We start from the raw sequence: 15,630 nt of genomic DNA on the forward strand, positions 1-15,630 counted from the left end.
GACAACATCAAGTCTTCCAATCCATGCACACTGGATGTCTTTCCATTTATTTAGGTCTTTAATTTCTTTCAGCAATGTAGTTTTCATGTACAAACCTTTCACTTCTTGGTTAAATTTATTTCTAGGTATTCTTTGAATGCTATTTCCTTTTTTGATTGTTCATTGCTGGTTACAGAAACACAGCTGATTTTTGTGTGTTGACCTTGTACCCTGAAACTTTGCTGAATTCTTTTATTAACTCTAGTAGTTTTTCTGTGGATACTTTGGGATTTTTCTGTAAATAGAATCATATCATGTGCATATTGAAAAAGTTTTACTTCTTCCTTTCCAATTTGGATGTGTTTTATTTCCTTTTTTTGCCTAATTGCTCTCACTAGAAGTTCCAGTTCTGAAAATGTTGAATTAAAATAATGAAAGGAGGCATCCTTGTCTTGTTCCTGATCTTAGGGGGAAAGTTTTTAGTTTTTCACCATTGAGTATGATGTTAGTTATGGGTTTTTTCATATGGCCTTTATGATGGTGTAGAAGTTCCCTTCTATTCCTAATTTTCTGAGTGCTTTTTATATGAAAGGCTGTTGGGTTTTGTCAAATGCTTTTCGTGCATCAATTGAGATGACTGGTGTGGTTTTTCCATTTCATTCTATCAATGTGCTGCATTACACTGATTGATTTTTGTATATTGAACCACCCTTGCATTCTTGTGATAAATCCCATTTGTTCATGGTGTATAATCCTTTTAATATATAGTTGAATATGCTAGTATTTTCTTAAAGGTTTTTGCATCTATATTCTTAAGGGATACTAAGGATATTTGTTGGTAATTTTCTTTGCCTGTGATGTAGCCTTGGTATCAAAGTAATTCTGCCCTCATAGAATGAGTGTGAAAGTGTTCTATTTTTTGGAATAGTTTGGGAAGGATGGGTATTAATTCTTCTTTGAATGTTTGGTAGGATTCACCAGTGAAGTCATCTGGTCCTGGACTTTTCTTTCTTGGAAGGCCTTTTTTTTTTAACTGATTCAATCTCTTTGCTTTTTATAGGTCTGTTCAGAATTTCAATGTCTTCTTTCTATTTTTCCTTGAATCAGTTTTAGTAATTTGTGTTTGTCTAGGAATATGTCCATTTCATCTAGGTTATATAATTTGGGGAGCACATACTTCTTTATAGTATTTTCTTTTTTTTTTTTTTACTGGTTGGGGAGGAGGTTGGAAGGATGAGGCTGGGTGCTGGAGCACCTGCACTAACCCCCTGCTGCCTCTGCTCCCTCCAATAGTATTTTCTTATACTCCTTTGTATTTCTATATAATCAGTAGTAATGTCCCAACTCTCTTTTTTTAAAATTTTTTTATTGATATCAAAATAGTTTATAACACTGTGAGATTCCACGTACATTATTATTTGTCAGTCACCATATAAATGCACCCCTTCACCCCTTGTGCCCACCCCCAATTCCCTTCCTGCTGGTAACCACCCAACTGTTCTCTCTGTCCGTGTGTTCATATTCCACATATGAGTGAAGTCATACAGTGTTTGTCTTTGTCTGGCTTATTTCACTTAACATAATACCCTCTAGGTCCATCCATGTTGTTGCAAATGGGACGATTTTGTCTTTTTTTGCGGCTGAGTAGTATTCCATTGTATCTATATACCACATCTTTATCCAATTATCTGTCAAGACACTTGGGTTGCTTCCACTTCTTTGCCATAGTGAATAATGCTGCAATGAACATAGGGGTGCATAAGCCTCTTTAGATTGTTGATTTCAGGTTCATTGGGTAGATACCCAGAAGTGGGATAGCTAGATCATAAGGTATTTATATTTTTAATTTTTTGAGGAATCTCCATACTGTTTTCCATAGAGGCTGCACCAGTTTGCATTCCCACCAGCAGTGAATGAGGGTTCCCTTTTCTCTACATCCTCTCCAACATTTATTTTTTGTCTTGGTGATTATAGCCATTCTCATAGGTGTAAGGTGATACGTTAGTGTAGTTTTGATTTGCATTGCCCTGATGATTAGTGATGTTGAACATCTTTTCATATGCCTATTGGCCATCTGTATATCTTCCTTGGGAAAATGTCTGTTCATATCTTCTGCCCATTTTTTAATTGAGTTATTTTTTTGTTGTTCAGTTGCGTGAGTTCCTTATATATTATGGATATTAACCCCTTGTCAGATATATGATTTGCAAATATCTTCTCCCAGCGGGTAGGTTGTCTTTTCATTTTGATCCTGGTTTCCTTTGCCTTGCAGAAGCTCTTTAGTCTGATGAAGACCCACTTGTTTATTTTTTCTTTTGTTTCCCTTGTCCACCAACTCTTTTTATTTTAGCTATTTGCATCTTCTCTCTTTTTTGTCATTATTGTTTTCTGTTCTCCATTTCATTTATCTCTAATCTTTATTATTTCCTTTCTTTTGCTACCTTTGGTTTAGTTTGCTCTTCTTTTTCTAGTTCCTTAAAGTGTAGTTAGATTACTGATTTGAGATTTTTCTTCTTTTTAACAGACATTTTTTACTATAAATTTCCCTCTAAGCACTGCCTTTGCTGCATCCCTTAAGTTTTGGTATGTTATGTCTTCATTTTCATTCATCTCTAAGTATTTTCTAATTTCCCTTATGATTTATTCTTTGATCCATTTGTTGTTTAAGAGCATTTGTTTAATTTCCACATATTTATTATGAATTTTCCAATTTTCCTTTTATTATTGATTTCTGGCTTCACACATTGTGGTCAAAGAAGATACTTTGTATGACTTTAGTCTTTTAAAATTTATGGAGAATTGTTTGTAGCCTAACGTATAGTCTGTCCTAGAGAATGTTCCATATGTGTTTGAGAAGAATGTGTATTCTGCTGTTGAGTAGAGTGTTCTATATATGTCTGTTGTATCCAGTTGGTTAATAGTGTTGTTCAAGTCCTGTATATCCTTATTGATCTTCTGTCTAGATGTTCTGTCCATTATTGAAAGTGGAGTATTGAAGTCTCTAAATAATACTGTATCACTATTTCTCCCTTCAATTATGTTCATGTTTGCTTCAAATATTTGAGTGCCCTGTTGTTTGGTGATATAGACATATATGTTTTTTGGAGACTACATGTTTATAATTATGTTTGTATTTATCATTTATGTTTATAATTATCTTTTTGATGAATTGACCCTTTTTTCAATATCTAATGCCCTTCCTTGTCTTTTATAACAGTTTTTGACTTATAGTCTATTTGGTCTGATATTAATATAGCCACACCATCTCTCTGTTGGTTACTGTTTGTATGGAATATCTTTTTCTATCCTTTCACTTTAAACCTATTTGTGTCATTGGATCTAAAGTGAATCTCTTGTAGCATATAGTTGGATCATGTCTTTTATCCATTCTACCAATCTCTGCCTTTTAATTGGAGAGATTAATCCATTTACATTTAAAGTAATTACTAATAAGGAAGGACTTACTTCAATCATTTACTATTCGTTTTCTGTATGTCTTATACTTTTTTTTCACTTAGTCAAGATTTATTTCAAAGCCTGAAAACTTTTAGACTAATCAAAATGGTGTTGCTGTAATTTCTTATAATACTTTAATACTTAATATAAAATATTTTAAAATGTAGACACAATTACCTAACCCCTAACAGCACACTATAAGATTTACAAAAGCATTGGCTATTTAACAAAATGTAAGGTGACAATAAAATAATATGTCAAAGAACTTTCACATACTTAATGAGGACATAATTAACAGCAAGCTAGTCAAACAAAATGATTCTTTTTTTACACTTTGCATGTTTATCTTTAAACTTTGCTTCATACAGTCACTGATAATTGAGGCATCTTTCTTTCGAGTATAGTATTTCTAAATATTTTTATAAGGAAGAAATGAAAAAGCCACAAACTGCTTTGTTTACCACAAATTCATACACCAAAAAGTAAAACACAGTCCAACTGAATTTATCCATGTTCCTCCACTTCTCCAACATCAGTTTTAAATATTTTCCTATATACTTTGCAAATATTTATATTATAATCAGCTCATTAATTTATGTAAATTAGGGAAATTGATTTGTAATGTTATTATCTTTAAAATTATGTTCTATATACTTCTCTTCCCCAAGACCCCTACCAAATCTCTGGCTAAGGTGAACAATAATGCAGTGTACTATTTCAGGAGCCCAAAGCAATCTGTAACCTTAATTTTCTAAATATGCAATGATTTCAAATTTCTGCCAATATAAACAAAAAGACTCAAGTGGTAAAAAATCATATAGTTGGAGGAAAAATGTATATAGTATGAAGATTATGTAACTAAAACTTTATTATTTATGCCTTTTCTCCAAGCTACAATCACTCTTTAAACTATCATTAAATTACAGTGCATACACAACTACAAAAGTTTAGATTTGCTCAGGATCATATAATTACATTAAATAACTTTCTAACTATGTCATAGTTTGATTGCCTCTTAAATAGTTTCCCTAGGGGGAAAACAAGAATTTTGTGTCTTTTAAGAAACTGGATATTTAGATGAACTGCTATGTGTTCATTTAAATCTTGAGGAAACCTAAAGATGAAGTTTTTCTTTTCTAAAAATGCAATAGATATGCATGATAATCACTGCTCAGATAGTGAAAGAATGGAATGGTATAAACAGATTCAATCTCTTGTAAGTATACTTGTAAGATATTCTAAATGGGAAAAAAAACGATACTGACAGTCATTTCAAATAAAAAAGAAACAAAGAAGTCAAGGAAAATGTTGAACAGGAATATCTACTCTTAAAAAGAGTGAGAAGTGTTACCCAACACAAAAATGAGACTTAGAAATATGAAAATCACTCATTTTACTTTGTCTTAAAAAAATGAACAAAAAAATGGTAGAGAGAAGGAATCTAGATTATTTAGAATTGAGGCAGATCTATACAAAAATGGAGCATGGTACAATGATTTGACCTCATGAAGGAAATGTCTAATTAAAAGGAAATTTTTACAAGTCTTTATGTCAATAATAAAAAATACTAATGTAAAATATATCAGAAATACAAAATCTGGACTTTTCCCCTTAGGTTTATAATAAACTTCAAACCTCTTCTCAATGCATTTACTTTCATAAGCCTTCTCTGTTTATCAGCACATGCTATACAAGTACATACATGCTGGATTTTACCATGTCAATTATAATTCTCATCTGAAATTAGTGACTTTCCTTTTCATCCATACTTACTTACATTTTATTTCCATCATAAGACACTTTTAAGACCTTTCTAGTATATTGTAGAAAGCTTTGAAAGAGTTTTTAATTAACAATTACATTAAAAAAATCTTGGTTTTTTAAGATGAGTCTTTTAATACTGTTGCATGATGAGTTTAAAACAGTTGAAGCATAATATAGTAACTACATTATACTGTTTAATTCACAGCTTTAGGAAAATGTTTGACTTTAAAAAATATAACCAAAATGAGGTTTCATAGTTATGAGCAGTGAAATGCTAGAAAACAGTAAATGAATAAGATGATTTCTCATCAGTGGCTATTCGTTATTTTGCTTTTAGATCCTGGAAAAAATTGTCTTCATTGAGTTTTAAATGTTTTGGTAAATCTAGTGGTTTCTTTTAGCTTACTCAATATAACCTTGAATTGCTAAAATAAATGATTCTAAAGAATCAAAGTTCTTTTCCAGTCTAAGGTAGCCAAAGATGGACACATTGAGGATTTCCCCATAGAAACCTGCTTTGAAGGTGTGCATGATATCAGTTTCCATGGACGTTTTTGTATTCTTGTAGTATGGGTTCCATCCTATGCTCACCACCATCTTATGGACATCTCCACTTCCAACACTGGTCCAATCATAATAAAGGCCAGTGAATACATAGACTAGACGATTACTACTTGTTCAGGGAAGTTAACTGTGGGAGGCCTAGCTACTTGGAGCCGTGGCCTAAGCCCCACACTACTTGACAGCAGCAGAAGTAGGGCAGGTGCCCTCACGACATATCCCACTCTGGGTGCGGGCTACAGCAGGGTCCTGTCATCTGGACCAACCGGTGTACACCAGCGAGAGTTCGGCCAACTGCATGGTTGGGCAGACAACTGAGTGGGTGGCACTGATGATAAGACTGTCTTGTACTTCTCTGTCCCTCCTTTTCTCTACTCCTGCATTCTTTTGTATTTAGTTCATTTTTTTGTAGTGTAACTTTTTTCACTTTTTTTTATTGTTAAAATATAAATAACATAAAGTTTACCATTTTTAAGAGTATGATTCAGTGGCATTAAGAACATTCATAATGTTCTGAACCAACAATGCTATTAATTCTAGAACTTTTTCATGACCCCAAGCAGAAACTCTAATCATTAAACAATAGCTCCCCATTATGTCCTCCCCTGGGCACTGGTAACCTCTATTCTACTTTCTGTCTTTAGAAATTTCCCATTCTAGATACTTCATATAAGTGGAATCATACAATACTTGTCCTTTTGTATCTGACTTATTTCACTTATAAAGTTTTCAAGGATCATCCATGTTGTAGCATGTATCAGAACTTCATTCCTTTTTATGGCTGAATAATATTCCACTGTGTGTAAATACAGCATTTTGTATATCCATTCATCTGCTGATGGGCACATGGGTTGTTTCCACTTTTTGACGATTGTGAAGAGTGTTGCTATGAACACTGGTGTCCAAGTATACGTTTGGGTCCCTGTTTTCAAGTCTCTTGGGTATATACCTAGGAGTGGAATTTCTGGGTCATATAATAATTCTGTTTAATTTTTTGAGGAACTGACAAACTTTTCACAGAGACCACTCCATTTTATATTCCTACAAGCTAAGGGGTGTGGAATTTCTTTTTAGGGTAATGAGAATGTCCTAAAATTGATTGTGGTGAAGGTTGCAGAATTCTATGAATAGACTGAATTGTACAGTTTAGATGGCTGAACTGTATGTTATGTGAATTATATATCAATATAGCTGTTAAAAATATATATATGAGGGCCGGCCCCACGGCTTAGCGGTTAAGTGCTCGTGCTCCGCTGCTGGCGGCCCGGGTTCGGATCCTGGGCGCGCACCGACGCACCACTTCTCTGGCCATGCTGAGGCCGCATCCCACATACAGCAACTAGAAGGATGTGCAACTATGACATACAACTGTCTACTGGGGCTTTGGGGGAAAAAATAAATTAAAAAAAAATTAAAAAAATAAAAAATAAATAAACAAAAAAAGATCATAACCTAGGCCATGAAACAAGTCTCAATAAATTTAAAAGGAATCAAGCCATTCAAAATATGTACTCTGACCACAATGGAATTAAATTAGAAATCAACAACAGAAATATTCCCAACTATTTGTTAACTAAATAACATGCTTCTAAATAACCCATGGGTCAAATATGAAATCAAAAGGGAAATTAGAAAGTATTTTCAACCAAATAAAAATGAAAACACGACATACAGAAATGTGTGGGATGTCACTAAAGCAATACTTGGTGTTTAATACCAATATTAGAAAAGAAGAAAAGTTTCAATAACTTCAGCTTCTACCTTAAGAAACTATGAAACAAAGAATAAATTAAATCCAAAGTAAGTAGAAGAAAGGAAATAATAAAGATCAGAGAAGAAATCAATGAAATAGAAAAAAAAGAAAATAGAAAAAGTGAATGAAACCAAAAGCTAGTTTTTTGAAAAGGTCAATAAAGCTGATAATCCCTTAGTCAGACTAATCAAGAAAAAAAAGAGAGATTAAAAGTTACCAATATCAGGAGCCAGCCCTGATGGCCTAGTGGTCAAAGTTCAACACTCTCTGTTTCGGCAGCCCGGGTTTGGTTCCTGGGCACAGAACTACACCACCCATCTGTCAGTAGCCATGCTGTGGCAGCAGCTCACATAGAAGAACTAGAAGGACTTAGAACTAGCATATACAACCATATAATGCAGCTTTGGGGAGCAAAAAAAAAAAAAGTAAGATCGGCAATGGATGTTAGCTCAGGGTGAATCTTTCCTTGAAAAAATACCAATATCAGCAATTAGAAAGATGACATCATTACAAATACAGCCGATAGGCATTTATTAAAGGGATAATGGAATATGATGAACAACTCTATGCCTACAAACTTGACCAGCTAGATGAAATAGATAAATTCCTTGAAAGATAAAAACTACCAAAGCTCATTCAAGAAGACAGATGACCCGGGTTGCCTTGTAGCTATTAAAGTAATTGAATTCCCAATTATACACCTTCCCACGAATTCTACCAAACAGTCAAGAAAAAAATAATATAAATTTTACACAAACTTTTCCAGAAAATTGGAGCATAGGAAATACTCCTCAACTCATTTTATGTGGCCAGCATTATCTTGATAGCAAGATTAACACAAAGATATTATGAAAAGGAAACTACAGACCAATATCCTTCATGAACATAGCTGCACTTTTTTGCAAATAAAATCCAACAATAAATAAAAAAGATAATACATGGGGCCGGCCCCATGGCCTGCTGGTTAAGTTCGGCGCTCTCTGCTTCAGTGTCCCAGGTTCACGGGTTCAGATCCCAGGTGTGGACCTACACCACATGTCAGCCATGTTGCAGCAGTGACCTGCATACAAAATAAGAGGAAGATTGGCATAGATGTTAGCTCAAGGCGAACCTTCCTCGGTCAAAAAAAGGAAGATTGGCAACAGACGTTAGCTCAGGGCCAATCTTCCTCACCAAAAAAAAGGATAATACACTATAACCATAGTGGAGTTTATTCCAGGAACTCAATGTCAGTTAAACATTCAAAAATTATTCAATATAAGCAAGAAGGGAAGGATAAAATGAGCTGTGGCTATTTTATCCTGTGGTACTGGATTACTGTTGGAAACATCAGTATGAACTCATGTTTAGCTTAATATAGATGCAAATGGATGGATACAAAAACAATCATAGATATGCCTGTATACATGGGTTGAGATACATACATATATTGCCTACCTTTGTCTTACCTAGCTTAGAGGGCCTAAAACAGGAGCAACAAGCATGCCTTGTGTCCAGATCTTGAGTTCTAAATACCATTCTCCAATAAAAGGAACTAGGTCATCTTGGAGAAATGGCTGATTCCAGGACTGAGGCAGGGAAAATACAAGATGTGCCTGGGCATCTTGTAGTACCAGAAAGTAGGGATGTATTCAAAACATAAAATGATGGGGACACAGGAGCCAGCATGAAAGGGCTCCCAATGGCCATAGCTAGATCAATGTGCACAATGAATTAAATAATAGATTGGGTTACAATCCAAAGTATAAAATAAATATATGTGAGTCTATACTGCTAAAAGAATCAACAAATAAATAGGAGAGAAGAGACAAATCTCCCCTACAAAAGAATTCCAAATAATGTACATAGATACTACACCCTGCAGGAGCTGACACTTCACCACCGCCACCAACACAAAGGGTGGACTAGACTGAGCAACCCACTTCCAAAGACTAGAACATGGAAAGGGAACAGCTAAGAAGCCTGGGAAACACTACCCTAACCTAGCGATCAAGGTTAACATCACCACTGTTGTCATGTGTATATCATGAACCCTTGAAGGATGTGATGAGAAACGTACTTCATCTCTATGGGATTCTTTCCAAAAACACTTAATCGCAATATAATCATGAAAACAATCAGACAATTCAAATTGAGAGACATTCCACAAAATATCTGACTAGCACTCCTCTAAACTGTCAAGGTCATATAAAAGCAAGAAATACTGAGTAACTGTCACAGACAAGAGGAGACTAAAGAGACCTTCAAATAGGAGCAATGTGGTTCCCTGAATTGTATCTTGGAACATAAAAAGGACAGTAGTGGAAAAACTGGTGAAGTCTGAATAAAGTCTGGAGTTTGGCTAGTAGTAGTGTACCAATGTCAATACCTTAATTTTGATGTACGTACCATGGTAATGTAAGATGTTAACAATACTGGTAACTGAAACTGGATGCGGGGCGTATGGGAACTCTGTACTACTTTGCAAACTTTTCTGTAAATCTAAAATTATTCTGAAATAAAAAATTTATTTTTTTAAAAAAGAAGTCAATATAATTCACAAGATTAACAAAATAAAACAGAAAAACTACATGACTATCTTAACAGATGCAGAAAAAGCTTCTGACAAAATCCAACATTCATTCTTGATATTAAAAAATGAAAATAAAAACCTCTTAGCAAAGTAGGTATAGAGGAGAACATCCTTAACCTAATAAAGGATATCTATGAAAAACATCATATGTAACAGTTCACTGTTAACATCATACTTAATGGTGAAAGACTTAATTATACAGCCCTAAGATCAGAAACAAGACAAGAATGTCCACTCTCACCACTTGCATTCAACATTGAAATGAAGGTTCTTGCCAGTGCAATAAGGCAAGAAAAAGAAATAAAGTTATCCAGATTGGAATAAAATTAATAAACCTGTCTTTATTCACAGATGACCTGCTTGTCTATGTACAAAACCAAGGTAATCTACAAAAAGGCCGCTATAACTAATAAGTGAGTTCAGCAAGGTTTCAGGATGCATAATTAATACACAAAAACAATTGTATTTCTATATACTAGTAACTAACAATTGAAAATTAAAAGAAAAATACCAGTTACAATAGTATCAAAATATGAAAGACTTAGGAATAATTCTGACAAAATATGTGACAGGTCTGCACACTGGAACTATAAAACATTGCTGAGGGAAATTAAAGAAATCCTAAATATATTTTATTGGAGAGATATACTGTTCATGGTTCAGAAGACAATATTGTTAAGATGTTATATCTCCTCAAATTGATCTATAGATTCAATATAATCACAATAAAACCTCCAGAAGGATTTTGTTTGTTTGTTTCGAATTCAACAAGCTGATCCTAAACTTCATATGGAAATGCTAAGAACCTAGAATAGCTGAAACAGCTTTGAAGAAGAAAAACAAAGTTGGAAGATGTACACTACTTAATTCCAAGGCTTCTTATAAAGCTATATATAGTAAGACAATGTGGTATCAGTGTCAAGATAAACAGATCAAAGGAATAAAAACAGACCTCAAAAGTAGAACCATGCATATATGAGCAATTGATTTTCTTCAGAGGTGCAAAGGCAATCCAGTGGAAGAGGGAGTCTTTTCAACTTATGGTGCTGGAACAATTGGATACCTATATACAAAAAATGAACTTCAATCCATAGCTCATACCATATACAAAAATTAACTCAAAATGGGTCATAGACCCAAATGTAAAACCTAAAATTCTAAAACTGCTAGAAGAAAATGGCTTTGGGGAGTTAACCAAAAATTTTTTAGATATGACACCAAAAGCATGATCTATAAAAGAATACATTGGTTAATTATACTTCATCAAAATTTTAAACTTCTTTTCTTCAAAAGACACTATTTGGAGAATTGAAAGACAAGCCTCTGACTGTGAGAAAATATTTACAAAGCATATATCTGATAAAGGACTTATGTTCAGCGCATAAAAAGAACTCTCAAAATTCCTTTAAAAGACAACAACAACAAAAATTTAAAGAAGCAAAAGATTTGAACAGACCACCAAAGAAGATATATGGATGGCAATCAGCACATGAAAAGATGCTTAACATCACTAGCTGTTAGGAAAATGTAAATTAAAGCCACATGATTTCTGGGTTGGTGAACTCAGAAGCACTGGGTGGGTGGTGGGCACAGAAGCACCACACCCTACTCCGCACATACCTTGCCCTATGCATCTCTTCCATTTGGCTGTTCCTGAGTTGTATCCTTTGTAATACACCAGTAAAAAGCCCAAAGCAAAAGAGCAAATTGAAAATCTGTTATGGAATGGGACAAACAAGGAGTTTCGAGATCATCTTTGTTGCCAAATGACTTTTGAAACCTCAGGACTTGGTTCTGCCGTGGGGGCAGTGTTTTGCCATATTAATGACCTTACAGTAATACAGTCAACACAGAGGATGCACAGATACCTTGAGAGAAGTTTCTCAGACTTCACGCAGAGAGGCTCTGTCTAGGCTGTGACACCCGGCGTCAAGTGACTAGCAGCTGCAGCAGCCAGAGACTTGCTAACCTCCCTGCTGCAGTCTTGCTGGTAAAGATGTTCCTGTGTGCCTTTTTTCAAGACAAGTTCCTACACCTTTTGTATCATACGCAGTCCAGGAGCTCAAAGCAGTTGCAGGTGTGATGATTACTGCCTCACACAACTGCAAGGAAGACAGTGGATACAAGGTTTATTGGGAAACTGATCTTCAGGTCACATCTCCTCATGATAAAGAAATTCTGAAATGTATAGAAGACTGTATGGAACCCTGGGATGGTTCCTAGAATGATAATTTAGTGGATACCAGCCCACTGAAGAGAGATCCTCTGGGGGGCATTTGCAGGAGATACATGGAAGATCTGTTTTCACAGGGAATTAAGACTGAGATAGGCAGGAAGCTAGATACGACCTGGGAGCAAGGTCACTCCACCAGGTGCAGCATCCTCATTACAGGGCAGCGGCCCTTCCGACGTTCGGCACTGCCCCCAACCCTGACTGAGAGTAGCCCCAAGCCTCTTTATACCCTCATTTGCATTGTGGTTTTGACCCCCCTTGTGGGGGATCACCGCCATGACAGTTCTGGAGATGCCTATGTAAGGAACAAATCTCCTCCTCCCGATGTGGGGGTGGAGACAATGCCCCCATTGGTCTACATTCCAAGACCCTCACCTGCCCCCAGGACCCCATCTTCCAAAGCCACTGACCACCACAACTTTGGGGCAGCTGCTCACCTGGAGCCTGCTGCCCCTCCCCTTGGGGGTGTAATTTTGCTTTGCTAATAAGTCCTCCTCTGTCAAAACTTCTGCTGTGTGTCCACTCTCAAATTCCTTTGTGTCTGTGGACCAAGAACCTGGGACCTTACCGCATCGATCTGACTGGTGCCAGTGACAAGACCACCTTGAAATTTGTACATACTTTTTTTCATGGGGTTGGACATGACTGTGTACAGTTGGCTTTTCAAGTGTTTGGGGGTTTTTTTTGGTATTTTGGGTTTTTTTGGTGAGGAAGATTAGCCCTGAGCCAACATCTGTTGCCAATCCTACTCTTTTTGCTGAGTAAGGCTGGCCCTGGGCTAGCATCCATGCTCATCCTCCTCTACCTTATATGCAGGACGCCTGCCACAGCATGGCTCGATAAGCGGTGCACAGGTCCATGCCCGAACCTGAGAACCCTGGGCCGCCAAAGCAGAGCAAGTGAACCCAACCACCATGCCACGAGGCCAGCCCCTCAAGTGTTTGGTTTGAAGCCTCCAATTCCATTACCAGAACAAAAAGATCCTGATCCAGACTTTGCTATCATTAAATGCCCAAATCCTGAAGAAGGAGAATCTGCGCTGGAACTTTCTCTGAAACTGGCAGAGAAGGAAAATGCCTGGATAGTGTTAGCCACAGATCTTGATGCAGACCAACTGGCAGTGGCAGCACTGTAGGAGGATGGTCGTTGGAAAGTGTTCACAGGGAAAGAGTTGGCAGCTTTGTTTGGGGGGTGGATATTTGATTGCTGGGGGGAAAATAAATCAAGAAATGCTGATGTGAAGGGTGTTTACATGTTAGCCACCACAGTCTCTTCCAAAATTTTGAATCCAATTGTACTTAAAGAAGGATATCATTTTGAAGAAACACTACCAAGTTTTAAATAGATTGGCCATAGGATAAAAGACCTCCTGAAAAATGGGAATGAAGTCCTTTTTTCTTTTAAAGAGTCTATTGGTTTTCTGTGTGGAACTTCAATTTTGGATAAAGGCGGGATGAGTACAGCCGTTGTTGTTGCTGAGATGGTATCTTACCTGGAAACCATGAACATAACATTGAAACAGCAACTGATTAAGGTTTATGAAAAATATGGTAATCATATTTCAAAAACTTCATATTTCTTGTGTTATGATCCAACTACCATTAAAAGTATATTTGAAAGGCTTTGCAATTTTGATTCTCCAAAAGAATATCCAAAACTTTGTGGGATAATTGTGATAAATAAATGGCAAGCAATAGGATATACTGGAGTATATGAGGAAGCCATTTGGTATAAAACTAATTTGGTCTGACTTTGTTTTTCCAAAACGGCCTGACGTGGCCATTGAGCATGCATTGTATATCTGCTTTAAGTATTTACTATGTCCCAAAGACAAGAACAAAGCCCTTTAAGATAAAGAAAGATGTAACTTCCCCCACATGAGCATTTCCTTAAGGATAAGCATCTTTCCCTAGGCTAAGGATTGATTGCTGACCTGCCATGACCACCCAGCTGAAGACCACAGACCTGCTACCTGCTGTGTTCATCAACTGCTGTGTGAAATCCTGTGCCAGCTAAGCATCTTGTGATAGTTGTAAAAGGGACATTCCTATCATATGTGATACATGTTCTTTGTTCCAAGACAGTATATAACCACTCTGTACCTCTTTGATGCCCTTCCTTCCTTGGGGAAAGAAGGCCCTGGGCTAGCCCTCAGATCTGGCTCATAATAAATTCACCCCAATTTTGATTTATAGATTTGTTATGGATTATGTGCATTGACAATTGTTATATTGCATATAGGGACATTACCACTGGATATGACAGAAGCCAGCATGAGAGATCGATGCACCTGAGAGTCAAAATAGCCAAATGATTACATTTACTTTTCAAAATGGCTATGTTGCTACTCTTCAGACAAGCAGGACAGAAACAAAGATACAGTCTTATGCAGAGATGTGCACGTCATCTGACCAGAGTGATACTGCCTCACTGGAAGAAGAATTGAAGAAATTCATTGAAGCTCTGATTGAAAATTTTTCTTGTGCCCAGTAAGAATGGATTGATCTGGTACCCCATTTAGGTGTACACCAGTCCATCTTTACTTTGCACTGGCACATGGAACAAAACCAAGAAAGCTATGCATTGAACTTGTGTTAGCATTCTCTCCATTTCATCTGGCCAAGTATCATTTTTCCTTTTATTTTCTTTCTTTTTGGTCAGCTAACTAAACAAACTGTATAAATTTGAAATGAAATGGTCTAGAGGGAAATTATTCGAATTTTTCATAATCTTAACAAAAGTCATTACATTAAAAGTATTTAGTAACACCTTGTTCTTCCTTTAACAGAAACACAATACAAAAGTGAGTTCTGTTATCAAAGTATGATTAAGCTTAGTTCTACAGTCTTATAATTGTGTATCGCACATTTTTTAAAAGGCATACAAGTATCATTTAATTGTAGAGTTAATTAAGGAAATTAATACACAAAATTGGCAAGAAAATGGCACTGTTCCCAGATCACGGTGGAAAAGTGTCATTGTTACATCACAGATATTAATTTACAAATTAGAGTATTTGAAATAGAGTATTTAGCATTTCTAGTTTAGAAGAGTGTTACAATATGCAGTTTCAGCACCTCTGTTAAAGATGCTCTTGGTGCAGTACAAACCTGTACGTATTTAAAATTCTGACATTTATTAAATATAAAACAATAGTGGCAATACCCCTAGTGGCTTTGTTCTTGTCAAATTTCTCAGTGCCTTCTCAGGGTCTGGTGTGAACTGAAACAGTATTCCTGCATTGAATATGAGTCAGTCAGTTAATTTGCAGACAGCTGCAGAAGAGCTTTCTGTGTAGGTGCTTCCCCTCTG

The 15,630-nt window shown here is 36.0% G+C and overlaps 2 pseudogenes; one reads left to right on the forward strand and one right to left on the reverse strand.

The window, feature by feature from the left end:
• Positions 1-5,521: 5,521 nt before the first annotated feature.
• Positions 5,522-6,060, reverse strand: LOC101388331 (riboflavin kinase pseudogene; annotated as a pseudogene).
• Positions 6,061-9,902: 3,842 nt separating this feature from the next.
• LOC101388075 (glucose 1,6-bisphosphate synthase-like) lies at positions 9,903-14,839 on the forward strand (annotated as a pseudogene).
• The last annotated feature ends 791 nt before the right edge of the window (positions 14,840-15,630 follow it).

Source organism: Ceratotherium simum, chromosome 17 (genome assembly GCF_057802395.1).
Source record: "Ceratotherium simum simum isolate JZ-2026a chromosome 17, ASM5780239v1, whole genome shotgun sequence".
Classification (NCBI taxonomy): domain Eukaryota; kingdom Metazoa; phylum Chordata; class Mammalia; order Perissodactyla; family Rhinocerotidae; genus Ceratotherium; species Ceratotherium simum.